The sequence below is a fragment of the Palaemon carinicauda genome, chromosome 13, assembly GCF_036898095.1.
Source record: "Palaemon carinicauda isolate YSFRI2023 chromosome 13, ASM3689809v2, whole genome shotgun sequence".
NCBI lineage: Eukaryota > Metazoa > Arthropoda > Malacostraca > Decapoda > Palaemonidae > Palaemon > Palaemon carinicauda.
The window spans coordinates 28,095,016-28,108,966 of record NC_090737.1 but is presented as its reverse complement, the minus strand read 5'-3'; the positions used below and the strand labels follow the sequence as shown (position 1 = coordinate 28,108,966).

The 13,951-nt window shown below is 48.8% G+C and overlaps 1 protein-coding gene across 2 annotated transcripts in view; it reads right to left on the bottom strand.

Annotated features, from left to right (window-relative positions):
• Positions 1–13,275, bottom strand: part of LOC137651913 (ERI1 exoribonuclease 3-like) — a 37,670-nt gene extending 24,395 nt beyond the window's left edge. Inside the window, exon 1 of one of the 2 annotated variants that reach the window (XM_068385123.1) lies at positions 13,167–13,275. The gene's annotated coding sequence lies outside the window, so the exon portion shown is untranslated. Of the gene's footprint in view, positions 1–12,758; positions 12,849–13,166 lie in introns of those variants that run through there. The other variant, XM_068385122.1, reaches the window with a different exon arrangement.
• Positions 13,276–13,951: the final 676 nt, after the last annotated feature.

Here is a 13,951-nt window from a genome sequence, read left to right as displayed (position 1 = left end):
AACGAGGGTGTATTACCCCCGCGCTAGTTAGCGGGGGGGGTAGGGGAGTGGTAGCTAGCTACCCCTCCCCCCCTCACACACAGATGAATGCTCACTTTCACTTAGAGGTAGGACTTGTCTTGGGGGACAGGGCTGGCGGGCAAATATGTGTAAATAGCTAAGGTTTGTATGGTTAGGAAAAATACAAATTATCTTCGAATTTGTCATTTGTTCTGTAACCGAAATACAAACCACGCTATTTACATTGGGTGACTTACCCATTAGGTAGGGTGGAAAGTCCCCAGCCATACTGGCTTTGGCTTTACCCAGGGACTCAGAATCTGAGTGAGTCGCACTCGAGAAAAGGAGTCCCTGCACCTCACAAGTTCCTTGCTCCGCAAGGAACCGTGTGGCCTACATAAGCTTGTGTGTGAAGGAAGAAGTGTAACCCGTCCTAGGCAGTTGACCTGGAGTTCCAGAAGGAACTCTGGGTTAGAACGTTCCCAATACCACCTCGTCAGGGTATGGGGGACGCGACAGTATTGACTCAATACTCGGAACACAAGGAAGCATGGTTTACCTGCAGAGGTTCGAGGTCAGCTATGCAGAGACCAGGATGCTGCTTCCCCGTAGAGGGGATGATGAAGAAAGAAGTAAGGGCCAGACATACTTCTTTCGTTCATGCAGACTAAAACCTGATAACAATGCCCTCAACCTTCTGCTACCTGTCCAAAAAGGAGCCTGAGGTTAGACCAGCTTTTGTGTAGCCACCACAGAGCGATAGAAAACGTATCGAGACTCCTGTGGGTCACGCCCTGCAGGAAACGGGCTGCGAAGGTCATTAGACGCTTCCAGACTCCAGCTTGTAGCACCTGCGTCACAGAGTAGTATTACTCGAAGGCGAGGGACGTTGCGATGTATCCAACATCGTGCTGTAGGGCGACATGACGGGGGAGGGTCTGGAGACAGGTCGAGATGAATGTCCTTGAGTCCGGGCTGAAGAGGTATACTGGTGACTCTCCCCCGTGTCCTCCTTGTGCTCCCAAATCGGCTGCAACTGAGGACAAACTGCAGCTGTTCCCAAAGCTAACCTCTCGATTCCTTTACTGGCAAGAAAGAGAAGGTCTTGGGACATCAGATACAGAATGGAGACTCGAAATCTTGAAGGAATTGGACCGAAGGGCCGGGACCCCCAGATTCTGAGTCTAGCCAACAACTCAGGAGCGAACCTGAATGTTGCCTTCCCCTCTTCCTTAAAAAGGGCGGAGTCGTACGAGACCAAGATGATTGCTTACACACTGGCCGTGGCCAGAGTGAGCAAGAGACCCAAGGCGGAATACAATCCGAGGCCTGTCGTAAAGGGTCTTGAGAAGATCTCTTAAAGGACTAAAAGTCCGAGCCATGCTCCAAGTTGGAGGTCTTCCTCCGACTAGGGCAGGGACGATCGTAGCTTCGCATGAGCGAGGAAAGATCCAGCGGGCAGGAAAAAGTTATTCCTTTAAGCCTGAAGGTCAGGGAAAGGCTGAGCGACAGGCTTCATTGCCGAGAGCGGAAAGGAGTTTCCTCCCGCCGAAAGGCAATAAGACCGTTATTGCTGGAGAAGAGGCCTCAAGGGAAGAGGTATATCTCCCACGGCACCAACCACCGAAGACTCTTCACCTTGCCTGGAAGACCCCTGCGGATGACTATCGCAGATGACGCGACCTCCGTACCGCGACTGTAGCGGGTTGTCTCTTCTTGAGGAGGAGGCGTAGTGTCTCCAGGCATGAAGCCGAAGCGACGCCCCGGTTCGGGAGAGATGTCGCAGTGTGGTTGTTTGAGTAGTCTGCGCCGTGAGAGAAGCTCTCCCGGGAGTTCCGTCAGGGGAAGCAGAGGGTCCAGAAACCGTTCTGCGCATAGTCCCAGTGGAGCTCTCCCATTGAAAGGTTGACAGACAACCTGGTCTTGTTGAGACCCATTGTCCACAGACAAAAAGGAGGGAAGACGCAGGCGTCGAAGTTGTCCCACCATCACCGGAATGCATCTTGCCAGAGTCTCGGGGTCTGAGACTGGGGGGAAGAACAGCGGAAGCTTGAGGTTCCAAGCTGTCGCGATCAGGTCCCCCAGACCAGGACTTGCTGGTTACTCAAGGTCAAATACCCCCAGGTACACTCTCTCTACGAGGCTCTGCTCGGATAGTCGGAGAGAACATTCCTCTGCCTGGAATGAGAGAGCCGATGGTGGTATTGAGATAATCTCAATCATCCCGGTATCTCTACTGCAAGATGTGAAGGTGTGAAAATGCGTCCCCTGCTGGTTAGAACACGCCAGAATCATGAAGTCGACGCGCAATGGGCGACTCGGCAGGAGCTGTAGGATCTGTAGAGGGGCCAGACTACGGCCCCTAAGCCTGCCTGAATGATGGAGAGGTATCCTTCGGGTCTTGACCATAGGCCTGGACCAGAACATGCCCCCCCCCCCCCCCCTTTCCTTTGACGAGTCCGAGAACAGCATCAAGAATGTGGGGAAAGGACGAGAATATCCACTACCATCAAGAGGTTCCATAGGTCAACACCCATTGCAGGTCTAATAGTTCCGCTGGTCCCATAGGGGCCAGGAAGTCCGGTTAAACGTTGCCTGAAACCACCAGAACTTGGACCGCCCCACATGGAACTTATCCTGAAGCGACCATTCGGACTATAGACGGGTCAATGAGGAAAGGAGAACTAGGAAACGTTCCAAGGTAGGGCTGAAAGCTCTGCTTGACTGAGAACAGGTACTGCGACTCTCCTCAGTCTTGCCACAGTCAACTGTAAGGAAGGCTCGGAGGATGTGGCAACAGAATCTGGCGTCCCCAGGTGGTCACCCATCCAAGTACCGACCAGAACCGACGTTGCTTAACCTCGCTGGACGGACGAGAAGCGGGGTTTCCAACGTCGTAAGGCCGTTGACTCAATATCATGGCCAGATATTCCAGATGTTGAGGCAGAAGAAGAGAAGGCTCCAAGCAAAATACCATGAACCCACACTCATGGTAAGCATCCGGAAGCTTGTCCCGGCGCTGAAGAAGGTCGAACCCGAGCCTACCGGAGTTGACCAGCCCTCCAAAAAGCAGAGGAGGCGGAAGCCTGCACCTGAGCGGCCATGAGGAAAACAGGGAGAGTTCTCTGGGGAAAAAAACCTGCTATGCCACGGCGGGATAGCCACACTGCATCATAAGCAGGAATACTTGCAGTCTAGGCTGAATTCCACGAGCTCCCTGGAAGATGGATGGAATGGAAACTGAAAGTACCCGTCCCTCCGATCCAGGGTTTAAGGAGTCCTGTCGCCTCGTTACCAGTCTGATCGATTCTGCTGTTCTACGCTGGCCGAAGTTTGTTCACCAAACTTGATCAGGGCTGAGAGGTCGACTACGGAACTCCCCTCTCAGATCCTTCCTTACAAGAAAGGATCGACTGAAGAGGCCGGGGGTGAAGCCGTCGATGATCCTATGGAGGACCTTCGCCTAAGGTATGGATCATTCTGCCCAACCGGGCAACTCTTGCCGACACTATGGCATAGAGGTTCAGAGACACTGAATTCGCTGACAGAGACGGCAGGCGCGATATCCTTGGCTGATCACAGAGATTGTGCGGGAATGGGCATCAGGAAGCTGTCATCCGGATGAGTAACCTTAAACATCCTCCCAGCGAGAAACCTGCAATCCTAGAGTTCGTGAACTCTGCAGCTCCTTTTAGGACTATGCCCTCCCGGGGGAGCCTCCCGTGCCATCTGTTCCTGACAGGAGGAAACTGCAATTGGACACCTTGTCCCAGTTGTCGTAGCCGACAACTTAGGCCGACGTGGTTGAAAGAAAAGGGCGCTGGAGCCCTGCAGAGTCTGGAAGAAAGCGCCTTGGAGGAGTGAAAACGGAAGTCGATTTCCTCCGCACAGCCGCTGTCTAAGTCTCTGTCCTTGGGCATAAACAAACTCTTTTCAAGGATGGAAGGGTGTCTGAGGTCGTCGACCTCCACAGATGAGACACCCGAAGGAAGCCCTCAGTCAGCTTGTCCGCAAGTTAGATACTTAACGACGAAAGGCCAAGGTGCCTGAGCTCGAGAGGAGGAAAGTACCCATGATCTTCCTGTAGCTTCCTTGAACCAAACCTCGGGCCGTAACCGAGGAGGGAAAGGACCTGGTAAGCCCCCAGAGGAAGGGGTAAGCAGTCACCCCTTGGCCGATGGAGAAATCTCAAACGGAAAGCCCCCCCGCCAAAAATCCTTCCAGGGAATGACGGGGAAGGGCTAACCCAGGTTCTGGAAAGAGGAGTGTTGCTCAGACCTCCCTGAAGTTTCTTCCTATTCTTGCAAGTGCCATGCTCTGCGTTTACGGGATGAGGCCGTGTTCTGGAAATACGCTCCAGAAGAACTTGCCAGGCTGGCCATGCTGCGAAAACCCCAATGGGAATCGTGGTCGCAATTGCCCTGGAGCTCGCGCGATAGTAATTCAAAGATTTGCGCGTGGGCGAACGTGGAAGCGCCCATGCGCGGTCACGCAGGAACGCAAACGAAGGTGAGCGAAGGAGCGCAGAAGGAGGGCGAGCGTGGTAGGAAGGGCGAGAGCTGGTGGTCGGCGAGCGATAACCCATAGACGAGCAATGGATACTGCAAGAATTAAGCCGACGTTCGTGCAAAGAAACACTGTCGGTTCGCGCGACGGAACACCGTCGGTTCGCGCGACGGAACACCGTCGGTTCGCGCGACGGAACACCGTCGGTTCGCGCGACAGAACCCCGTCCGTCCGCGCGATGGAATACCGTTGGTTCGCGCGCGGGCGAACATTGGAGAGCATGTGCGCGGACGCGCATGAGCGTAGACGTGCAGGCACGTGGGCGTGTGGGCGCGCAGACAAATGATTGCGCGGGCGCGCAGGCGAGCGGTCGCGCAGGCGAACGGTCGCACGGGCGCGCAGGCGAGCGGTCGCGAGGGTGGGCAGATGAATGAGCGAGAGTCCGAGGCGCGATGGCGAGGAAACGCGCTGCCGCGTGGGCGAGGAAGACCGCTGGCAATATGGATCAACAGGCGATCGGTGGTGAGCTGGTGAGCGCTAACGCGCAGGTTGGCGATGGCGCATTGTGGCATGTCGACGCGTTGGCGAGCGATGGCGAGCGATCGCGCGATGGCGGGCAGCATGCGCAGGTGAGCGATCGCGCGATGGCGAGCAGCATGCGCAGGTGGGCGATCGCGCGATGGCGAGCAGCATGCGCAGGTGGGCGATCGCGCGATGCCGGGCAGCATGCGCAGGTGGGCGATCGCGCGATGGCGAGCAGCATCCGCAGGTGGGCGATCGCGCGATGGCGAGCAGCATGCGCAGGTGGGCGATCGCGCGATGGCGAGCAGCATCCGCAGGTGGGCGATCGCGCGATGGCGAGCAGCATGCGCAGGTGGGCGATCGCGCGATGGCGAGCAGCATGCGCAGGTGGGCGATCGCGCGATGGCGAGCAGCATGCGCAGGTGGGCGATGGCGAGCTAGTAGCTGGCGAACCATGTTCCTTCAGAAGTGTTGGAGAACGTTGGCGTGCCGGCTGTAACACACGCGGGCGATCCGGAGATCGCCGAGAGACAGGTGATCGATGACGTGTAGAACGCTGTTGAATAGGCGATACTAAAATCACCTGTGCCCGCTGGCGAGCAGGTGAACGCTGGCGAGCAGGTGATCGCTGGCGAGCTGATGATCGCTGGCGAGCTGATGATCGCTGACGAGCAGAAGGCAACGCGTGGAAGCCTGCGCATAGAAGAAGAGTCCTTGACCCAGACCTGAACCAAAGTTCTAGATCGCGAGGGCGAACGTGGGCGCACAGGGCGCGTAACAGGAACCAACAGGAACAGCAGTGATGATCATCATGAGAGCGCTGACGAACAGGAGAGCGCTGGCGAAAGGAGAGCGCTGGCGAAAGGAAAGCGCTAGCGATCAGGAAGCGCTGATGAGCAGGAGAGCGCCTGTGCACTAACACTGAGCAGGAGCAGGAGAGATCACAGCAGAAGGGCGCGCAGGGGAACCCTGACACGCAAGGGAAGAACCCCCGTGGGAGGCAACCCTTTGCCCCGAAGGGAACGTTGTCCGTCGGGAGACAGATGTCCATCGGAAGACCGTAGCCTGTCCGCCGGGAGACTGATGTCCGTTGGAAGATCGTTGTCCGTCGGGAAGACCGTTGCCCGTCGGAAGACGAGATCAGACTGCTGTCCATCTGCACCAAGGCGGAAGATCAAGAAAAAAGAGTTGTAGGCTGCAAACGGAGATTCAAAAAGGCGCCTCTTAGCACCCTTAGAGGGATATGAGAGGCCCTTACGACGAGGCGGACGGTGGGCCTTACGGCGAGGGAGGCCAACAGCAGCAGAAGAATCCTCCGAAGAGGAGTCTCGATGAGTGTACTCTCTCGCGAACGAAAGAGAAACACTTCGTAGAAGAGACTGGTCAGCCAATGACCTAAAAGGAGCAATCCTCCGAAGAGGAGCTCCTGCAGTTGCCCAGCCCCTTGAGCGAAACTGCAGGTGTGACCGCTCAGCACCAAGAGCATAGTCGCACGAAAAAAAGGAAAGAGAAGAACCCCCCAAAAGGGGAAAAACTCAAGCCTGGACAGGAAAAACTTCCCTCAGAAGGAAAGTTACCCGCCCAAGGAGGCAAGCCTCCTGAGATTTCTAAAATTAACTGGAGAGCTGTCCGTCGTCACGGGAGTACTTCCAGTAGAAGGAGACACGCCCCTGACGAAAATACAAGGGGGGAGGCAGCAACAGCCGAATCCCCAGGCCTCAACAAGACAGCTCACACCGTTGCCATATTACAGAAACGAACTAGATCGGTAACTGTAAAAAAATAAAACAAAAATCATTAGTACACATTCATTCCCCCGGGAAGGCTCCGAAGAGGAATCCCGAGGGAAAGGAAACAAGAATTACACAACAGGCACGTGCCCTCACAACCACTTACACTCACGGAAGGAGAGTTGTAACCAAAACAGAATTATAACAATTATAATTATGAAACTATGTAATTATGTAATTTAAAAATGAATGAACACTAAAGAAAGAACGAAAACCCCGAAAGGAATCGTTCTACAAGCTGAATAAAACAACTACAATTAGATTCATAAACTAATTGAGACAAACGTACGGCGTAGCAACCCCCCCACACGGAAAGGAAGCTACAAGGGCGTAGTAACACGTAGTAAAAGGGTGAACGACCTCAAGAGAGAGAGAGAGAGAGAGAGAGAGAGAGAGAGAGAGAGACCGAAGCCAAACTCGATCGCCACCCATAAAATTACGCCGTGGTGGCCTAACTGCCGAGGACACCACGTAGATATCGTAAACTACACACACAAATCTGAAAAGGAAACTTACTGATTTCTATACTCAAATATATATACAAACATGAAAACATGTTTACATATATATTGAGTAAAAGAAAAGTAAGCGATTAAGTAAAGACAAAACAAACAATGGCTGCCAAGAGAGGACCAAGACAGAGACGTCTGTCACAGTCCGAGCCAAAAGTGAAAGTGAGCATTCATCTGTGTGTGAGAGGGGGGAGGGGTAGCTAGCTACCAATCCCCTACCCCCCCCGCTAACTAGCGCGGGGGTAATACACCCTCGTTAAATTGTAATGGCTCGCCATTTCAGCTGCGCTAAAAGGTAAACCCAATGTAAATAGCGTGGTTTGTATTTCGGTTACGGAACAAACCAACATTCAACACTTGGCTCACTGACAAGTTTCTCTTGAAGGCAAGAATGGGGCCAATACCCCTGACTTTGTGAGCTCTGGTCCTAGCTGGTGCGTCAACTCTCATCGGAAGAGGCGTACGGTTTATGGCTTGTCTCACGAATTCAGAAAGAGACCATGTTCCTTGACACCTCTTTTTTGGACCTGCCAGTGTTAACATAAACTGACACTCAAGCCTGAGGTATCAGGTCCTTTCCATAGAGCACCACAAAGCCCTCATGCAACACACGAGCATCTCCTTCCGATCACCACCTAACGCCTCCTAAAGAGAGAGGATGGAGGAGGACTCAAACCTGTGGTCGTTCCTCGTCGGGTTCTGAGTTTTGGCAATTAACTCAGGCACAAAACTGAAGATCTTCCAATTCTCACTGCAGGTGACTAAATAAGAGAGACCTTGCAACTCGCCTACTCTTTTCGCCGATGCTATGCTAGCAAAAAGGTAGTATGGAGGTAACATGTCTGACAACCTCCTCAAAGGTTGAAATATGGTATGCGTAAGAGGACTAAAGTTACGCCTCACTACATGGGCCTAATCAAAGCTCCTCGTAAGCATTAACAACTCAAAAGAAGCAGAGAGGTCTTTATCCTTCAACCAGACCACACTCAAGAATGAGCGGTAGCCTTTAACATCCACAACTGAGGTGCTTCTCTCAGCAAAGAAGTACGAAGAAATCCGCGATCTGTGCTAGAGTTTCTCCGACGGTATAAATATCTTTTCTATGACACCAATCGCAGAATATATCAAACTTACCGTGGTAGACACCTGTAGAGGACCTCTAGAGGTATCCAGATATCTGTGCAGTGCCTCGTACAAAAGCCTTTCACTTGGAGGTGATGCTGTATAGCCTCCTCATATGAAAAGCCAAGGACTCCATGCCCTGGTGATACCTCTAGAGGTGTGGCTAACAGAAATACGTGGGTAATTGGGGTAGTTCTCTTGGGACCTTGACCAAGAGAGCCACCAAGGTCATTCTGAGTCCTGGCATAACCAACACAGCCAGATCAGGCTGAACAGCAGAAAGGTGTACAGTACATGTCCAGGTGATCCATTGGGTGTTGAAAAGGATCTTTGAACACTACCCAAGAGTACAGAAAGGGGGAAATAGAACACGGGGAGCTTCCTGTTCTGCCGGGTGGCAAACAAGCCAATAGCCAGAGAGCCCCATAAGGCAAGAAGCCTTTCTGCTACAAGAGGATGTAGGGACTACTCTTGCCTTACAACTTTCCTTTGGTATCTGAATCTGTCTGCTAATATATTCCTCTTGCCAGGAATGTACCTTGCCGACAACTCTACGGCGTGAAACCCTTCACAGATGTGCATTCTCTTCGTCAGTTTGCCGACCGTTTGCATGGGGACAGATTGATCCTCGCCGAGACCGTGAGTTTAAGCTATTTATTGGGGGGTCACTACTGTATTTGGGCACCACAGTGGGGATGGGCTTGCCCTGCTGATGTTCAGGTGAGCATCTATTTTAATGAAACTGGAACTGAAACCTGACATCTTTAACTTTTAAAGAAGGCACAAAACAGTGCCCCTTTGCTTGTTGACATAGGCCACTATGATGGTGCTAGCACTCATCAACACTACAAAGTGTCTCCTCAAATGTTCCTGGAATGCTTGCAACAGTAGTAAGGCTGCATGCATCTCGAGAGGGTTAATGTGCAGATGCCTTTCTTCTTTGGTCCCCAAAACCAAAACGACCAGATCGTCCAGGTGTGCTTCCTACCCCTACCTTGACACATTCAAGAACAGTTGCATGTCTTGAGGGGGAGAATCAAATGGAACTTCCCCGGTGAGGTTCTCATCAAGCCACCAGGACAGATCAGGATGAACCTCCTGTCTCACTGGAACAGGAGATCCCTGTTGGCTGACCAGTGATCCTTAAGACACCATTGAACGAGTTTCTCCGAGGAGAGGTGATCAAAAATACATTACCAGCGCAGAGCTGGTACTTCTGTCTTGGACCGGAATGGTTGCGCAACCTCCCTGAGCCTGTTGATGCAATCGTCAGATGGTCTCACTGTTGCAGTATCTATGAACTTCAACCTCTGCTTAGGTATGAGATTTGATTTCTCCCAGTTTACCACAATCCCCAAATCGCAGCAAAATGCAAGAATCAGATCTCCATCCTGTACCATCTACCCCTCTGAGGAGGCTAGAATCAACCAATCATTAAGATACATTAACAGACATATTCCTCTTGAATGAATACAAGCAGCTACAAAGATGAACACCCAAGTGAACACCTGGGCAGTCATACATATATTAAAGCACTGAGTCTTGAACTGGTACACCTTACAGTAGAGGGAGAACCGAAGGTATTCTTGAGATGACTGATAAACAGGCACTTGAAAGTACTGTACTGTATGCGTCTTTTAGGTCTACCGAAAGCACGAAGTCTACCTCTCTGACGGAAGACAACACAGACCGTACTACATTCATTCTGAACTTCGTTTGGTAGACAAACTTGTTCAGAGGAGAGAGATCGATGACCGATCTTAAGTCCCAGTCGCCTTCTCTACCAGGAAGAGCCAACAATAGAAGCCAGAAACTCATTTCAAACAACTTTGAGCACATTATTCTCCAATATCATGTCCACCTCTGCCTGCAAGGCCATAGCTTTTGGTGATAGATGATCCACAATGAACTCGATCTGAACTTGATATGAAGGGCTGGCAGAACTGAATAGGTAGAAAGTAACTGTCCATAGGATAGTCCCAACCCAAGACTCAGCCCCATGTCTCGGCCAAGTCACCCAGTAACAAGACAGGTATCCCTCTACTCTCAGCAGTGGGTGAGGGGGAACACCAGCATGAACGTTTCCCTCTCTCTCCCCTCTTCCCACTACCTCCCTTCTTAAAATGAGTGGGTTGGGGTGCTCAAAAAAGCTGTCCACCTAAAGACTTTTCGGGAAGAGGTCGCGAGCATTGCCAACCAGCATCACAGACCGGGCACAGGGCCTTTTTCATGATTTCAATACAGTACTGCAATCTTGGCTACAACCGAAGGATTGGCTGCCGCCACCTTCAAAGGGTCAGTCCCTGAAGACGTCAGTGTGCTGGATCATGGAGTCCTACGAAGGAGCCCTACAAGACTCCACCGCCATTTGTACACAACTCCAAGGAAGGAGAAATGTGACACCCTGCACCGATGAGTTTCTCAATGATAACTCTACCTCCGGGGTAACATGTTTTGAAAAACAAGAAACAACAGCATCTCGTCTTTTCAAATACAAGTTAGCCCACTGATTTTATGCTTGGTGGGCAAGGAAGGTAACCGCCTTCCCACCCAATAGCACTTTAGTACTTCTCTAAAGCTTCCGGGGTTGATAACCTCGTCAACTTTGCAAAGTGCGTCACTCCTCCCAACCACTGATCGAGCCAGGAAACACCGTGGAAAAAGGCCTAGGCAAAGTCCTCCATGGCTACTAACTGTACATGTGTACAAGTCAGCGACCAAATCTAAAGTTCAGGCTCACCAGCTGGATAACCACTCATTACACAACTTTAACGACCAATTTCAGCTTGCGCTGAATCAATCTTTCTAATTAAAGGTCGAGAATTTATATACTGCGTAGAAACAAACATCATCAGTCATAATAGAAAATTGCATTACTAATGTTGGATCCTAAAGTAATATTAAGTAGATATTTTTTTTAAGCGACAGACGAGTGTTGCCAAAAAAAGTTTCATGGAAGAAGTTTGATTGGAAAAATCAAGATGGTATAAATGAAAATAACTATTCACATTAGCACAAGGTGAAATTGTAAGTAATTACAGGATGGGCTAGCCTAGGTTAGCTTGTTCCATATAAACTTATAGACTCAACATAATCTCTTTCAATTAGGCATAAGCTCAGTAGATAGCTTTTGTTATTTTAGCATGGGCATGCTTAATATATGATACTGTACATAAATCCATTGCCTACTTTTGGGAGACTGATTATGAATTACTATGCATTTGTTTGCATTTGCCAGCTGTTCTGTTTTCTGTATGACATAATCTTTGCCAGGCATTTTTAACCAATTGAGAGCTTCCAAATATTTATGCACAAGTTCCTGAATATATTTCTACAACAGCCAATCTTTTCCCGTCTTCCCCTTCAATTATAGCATGACAACTGCCACAAGAAGACATCTACGAGAGGGAAATACTGTAAAATTATACGGGTTCCCCCAGGGGTCACCCATTATAGGTGGATATAGATATATATATTTCACTACTGTATTTATTTGCTGTGAAAGTAAGTGTCATTTTTCAAGAAAATTTGTGTTTTTCTATAGGGAAAAGTTTTTTTAGCAGGAAAGCTTTTCCCGTCCATAAATATAATAAAACCAGAAATACCATCTATTTCGTAAATTTAAAGTAATTTCATCTATTTTGATAATTGGTTATAGTGAAAACGCTCTCTGTTCAGTAAATAGCAACTGCTGCTTATCTGAAAATCACCAATATAATGACCCACATGATTGGTGTGCGCAGCTCATCCACGTACTGCTTGCCAGGATAGAGGAGCAGCGAGATTATGTTTATTCGTGACAGAAGCGAGCCGCTGTGGAGCAAAAATCATTGAGGTACGTAATATGAATAATAGGTTATTATGATATTTTAATTTTTGGCCACTTTCATGATCCATATATATTTCCCTAGTTACCTTGTGTTTATTAGTCATTTCTAGCCATCATTATTATTGTTAATCACTAGTTTTTGTTGTTTTGCGACCCAAAAGTTGTTTCACACTGGGATCCCCCATACAGTAATTGTTTTCATAGTTTGTAACAATATGTAAGGAAAATATATGGTTCACGTATTTAACTATAAATTAAATAATCATGTTTTTAACCTGAAAGATGTCATATCCCCTAACTCACAAAATATATGGTTCACGTAATTTAACTAAAAATGAAATAATCATGTATTTAACCTGAAAGATATCACATCCCCCAAACTCAAAAATGCAATCTGTGGACCCTAAAGTTAGGCACTGGCTAAATGTACGCTTGTACCCTAATTACTATCATACAACAATATAATTTACTACTTACTTATAATATGAAGCTGTAATCGAATAAACACTGACATTTGTGTTAAAATAAAAGGAAATTTTCGACAAAAATTCAGATGGCCTTGTATGTTAGTAGTAATAGTGTGATTAAGTCTATACAACGGGAAAATGTATTAGAGGTAAAAAGTAGGATAAATCTTATTTCATGAATACACGAAGGGTCATAATACTTAATTTTGGAGTTTCATATTTTTCTTAGTTTTATATTAATCTTTTTTTCATATTTCCTGTTGTTTAAGAGTTATTATATTTTTTTCCACAAAAATTCCGCAAAACCATCTGATCTAATATTCCAACACGAGATTTTTATCAAAAAAACACATCACAATAAAAGTCCACTTGACAAAGAAATAAAACAAGTGAATCTTCATCAATATTCAAAGCATACTAGAGCAAGTCAAACTTATTCCCTCTGCTGAGCCCCTCTTTTCCACTGTCCCTACACTGGGGAACCTTATTCAGGGAGCACACCATGCTAAAAGAAGTCAGACTGTCAGACTTCTTTTGATCTGTATTTGTCCAGCTGATAAAGAAGCAGAACAAGTGAATCTTCATCAAGGAACAAAGCATACGAGAACAAGATAGACTTCTTCCCTCTGCTGAACACAACTTTTTCACTGTTTCTACACTGGAGAATCTTATTCAAGGAAAATAGTATGCTAAAAGAAGTCAAACTTGTTTCTTCTGTATCTGTCCAGCTGATAAAGAAACAGCACAAGTGAATCTTCAAGGAACAAAGCATACAGGCACAAGATAGACTTATTCCCTCTGATGAGCACATCTTTTTCACTGTTCATACACTGGAGAATCTTATTCACGGAACATACATACATACATATACCAAGGCATTTCCCCCAATTTTGGGGGGTAGCCGACATCAAACAAATGAAACAAAAAAGGGGACCTCTCCTCTCTACGTTCCTCCCAGTCTGACGAGGGACTCAAGTTCAACCGAGTTCGGCTGGTACTGCTAGGGTGCCACAGCCCACCCTGCCCCGTTATCCACCACAGATGAAGCTGCATAACGCTAAATCCCCTACTGCCGCTACCTCTGCGGTCAACCAAGGCACCGGCGGAAGCAGCAGGGCCTACCGGAACTGCGTCACAATCGCTCGCCATTCATTCCTATTTCTAGCACGCTCTCTTGCCTCTCTCACATATATCCTCCTATCA